General features: G+C 41.8%; 1 protein-coding gene across 2 annotated transcripts in view; it reads right to left on the reverse strand.

Annotated features, from left to right (window-relative positions):
- Positions 1–3,662, reverse strand: part of LOC106529266 (fibroblast growth factor 14) — a 53,538-nt gene that overhangs the window by 48,224 nt on the left and 1,652 nt on the right. The gene's annotated exons all lie outside the window — the stretch shown is intronic.

Consider the following 3,662-nt stretch of genomic DNA (forward strand, 5'->3'; position numbering starts at 1 on the left):
ACACACACACACACACACACACACACACACACACACACACACACATGAAGATGCGATGTGACTCGGTGGATCGATGGGGCTGCTGCCACAAAGGATTTTTAACATGTCGTATTGTTTATGAATTCATTCCCGTCTGAATCTCTACACCGGAGGAAAACGACCAAGCGGCTCAAACCAACGAGGCATTGAAGATATTTGTTTCTCTCTCTCACACACACACACACTCACACACACCAAACAAAAGCCTCACAAGTGAAGAATTTCTGCTGCAACTGAATGCAACCATTTCAACCTCATTTGCCTCAGCTTGATAAGCGATTAAAGACATTAAAGACACGGGCAGAGCCGTAAACGCTTGATTTATATGCATCTGGAACAACAGATTAAACAACAACAAAAATAAAATAAATAATTCTGAATTAACTGAATGTGTCGTAATGGTTGTGATCCTGTTGGGGATCAGACGTTTCTCTGGAGGGATGTAATTTATTGATTAGGCTTATTGCACAATAAGGACGAGGCACGGGAACAGCCTGTACAGGCGCAGACGTACAGAAAAACCCCTCCCTGGATGACATCCGTCACCAGCATCGGCTCTAATGTGAAACTAGTTTTTGGTGTGTGGAGAGCCCATTTCAGGAGGAGTGATTCCATTTTCTGCCTGGGGTCAGTTTGGCTGTTGCAGCACGAGGACAGAGCAGTTGAGCTGCCTTTTTATTTAGCCTTTGACTCGTGTTCTTTCAGGTGGGTCATCTGGGAGGAGCCGCCCCGGCTGCATGTCCTGTGCAACACGTCAGCTCCAGATCGTGCATGCTGCATGATTTTTTTTTTGTCTCATTCTATTCTTACAGCTAAAATTTGATGCTGCAATTCATTTCTGGWGTCCATACTAAGAAAAGGAGAGCGGCGACTTTGATTTCAGTGCTTTCCCGCATCTCTGAACTCGTTTCAGCTCATCTAAAAATCTCAACCTCAGTCACTGAACCTCTATAAACAWAACTGAGGTTACAGAGAAACCAGCAAATTAAACTTTTAGCTTCTTGTCGAGCTGCGGAGCACAAAACCAGCTGTTACGAGCATTACATTCTTCAACTTACTGTGTGTTAAATGATCTATTTTAACAATTAGGAACTATTTTCCACATAAAAGCAGAATATAGCTACATGTGAAAATCTCTTTTTGCAGGTGTGTTAATAAAAACAAGAAAAAATACAAAAAATAATAAAATTCCTTTGAATGATTTAAAAGAGATGCTGTTGATGCTTAATAAAACACTTTAAAGTTTTTATTTTAGCTATTTTAATTACAGTTACAGAGCTAAAGTGACACATGCTCGTCTAAATGTTGCAGCTGTGTATTTTTGCTAACTTACACTCTAAAAAACGCATTTATGTGCATCAAGTTATTAATTAAAAGRCCCARTATTCCTTGAAGAAATGCACATCTTCCATCGCCTTTAATCCCAGAGTAAGATTATTTTATTTTCAGTTAGGACAAACAGTTTTCGCCGAACCCCAAAAACCTTGCAAGGTATTGCTAGAAGCCATGCTCAGAGGACGACACTCAGTTACCACATCAAATTTCAGCTCAAGAAAAACCGACCGAGTTGTGGTCGTTTTGTGTCGAGCCGATTTTGACCGGCTTTGGCGGCCATCTTGACCTGGACTGACTCTAAAAAGGTAGTAATCAGCTGTTGAACCAGGGATCGCTTTCTGAAAGGTTCGTTTACACCCATTCAGTAGTTCAAGATATTTTACTAACAGACATTTCTGCACAAATACACAAGCATTGTCCACACCAACATACCTGTAAGTACTCCACCATCTATTTCTCTGTTATGTCACACATTATTACCAGATTAAATGCAACTGAACTTGTCAATTTAACACATGTTGAACAATGCAATCTCATTTTAGTTGCAAAACAAATATATAACGCTAAAGAAGACAGGCTGCTTCTATCACAGTTTAGATCTAAAGCATCTGAATGTCAGAGCAAAAGAAAAGAAGCTGCCGCTTACAAGCAAACCAGTCTTTTTTCCAGTCCACCTGTCCTTGTTTGTGGTCACATAGTGTGAGGAAGCTTCTGTATAACACCAGTGATTTCAATAAAACTTACTTTAAAAAGATTTTGCACGGGAATAAGATTCGGACACCAAACAGACGAAAAAAAATCAGGTGTGAATACATCGCAGCTGCTGTGAGGTTGCGTAARACCAGAAAGGCTGATGTGACTCAGCTAACAGGATTTTTTTTATAATAAATGTAATTTTTACATTCCACTGGAATTACAAAAAATAAAATTGAGGGTATGATTAGGTTTTTATTTGGCCTGAAGCTAATTCTGTATCAAAAATCAAAAACTCCAGAGATAAARCAAGCTTTTTGTTTCACACGTCTCTCTCTCTCTCTGTTTGGTCATTTCTAACAACTAAAACGTACAGAACTGTGGTGAGTTTTTTAAAGAACATCAGGAAATTTCTCCTTCAGAAAACCTCTGGAAGACAGCAGGGGATGTTGGCATTTTTTTTTACTGCCTCACACACACACTCACACACTCATACAGCAAGATCGGTGGACGTTGCCAAGCTTTTCACCAGCCGCTCTCCCAGCTGAGAACACACGGAGGAAAGAAGGTTAAAAAGGAAAGAGGAAAAATAAGTAAAAAGATGAAAGGAGCAGAGAGCTGTGGTCTTGGTTGGTAAAAGAAAAAAACAGGAATGGCAACGACGGCGCCAGGGGGAAGACCTGACATAGGTGGGGAGCGGATTAGAATTGAGAAGAAGTGAAAAGATGGAAAAGAGGAGAAAAAAAGGGGAGAATTTAAAGAATAGGACATGAAGCCCCGAGGAGGAAGGTGGGGGAATGTGGAACTGAAAGTTACAGGCTGAGGCGGGAAGGAGACGAGAAAGAAGGACAACCAGAGGAGAAGGAAAGAAGGACAGAACTGGAAAAATGAAATAAGATCCCCCCAATTCCTGACAAAAAGCACCTCAATGACTCCTCACCTCCATCTCTCACTCTGTCCCTTCCATCCTTCCCCTCCCTCTCATTTCCTGCTGCCACCCCCCTCTCTCCCTCCGCACACCATCACCTGCTGGTTTCTCACACAATCAATTGATTAGAACAGCACTTTTCTCTGTCTGCCGCCGAACGCCTTTCTATAGCTCACAATCCCAACATTCTGGTTCATCTGCATTCACTTCTGCAGCACGGGTAATCATTCCTCACCCCTCTGACGGTGCCAGAGCCATCCCCAGATTTCACAACGATAATTCTTTGGATCTTGAGATCTGAGTGATGGGGGGGAAAATGAAGACCCCTTTTATTTCCTCTGGTTTTCTTTTCACGTTTGGATTTTAAAAGGTTAGTTTGTCGCCCTAGTTGTGTTTTCTTTTCTTTCTTTTTTTTTCTCATCTGTTTTGATGCTAAAGCAAAGTCTAGCCACTTTAAAATCATGAGCTGAAAATTACAGGCAGAGACCCAGAGAGGGGCAGACAGGGGGGAGGAGGGGGGGCACACGACCAGACAGACTAATCTGTGGCTTCAATAATGGATGTACCTGGAAACTAGTGAACCATGGGACACTACAAGACATGACAGTGTGTGTGTGTGTGTGTGTGTGTGTGTGTGTGTGTGTGTGTGTGTGTGTGTGTGTGTGTG

This window comes from Austrofundulus limnaeus, unplaced genomic scaffold (assembly GCF_001266775.1).
Source record: "Austrofundulus limnaeus strain Quisiro unplaced genomic scaffold, Austrofundulus_limnaeus-1.0 Scaffold432, whole genome shotgun sequence".
Taxonomy (NCBI): Eukaryota; Metazoa; Chordata; class Actinopteri; order Cyprinodontiformes; family Rivulidae; genus Austrofundulus; species Austrofundulus limnaeus.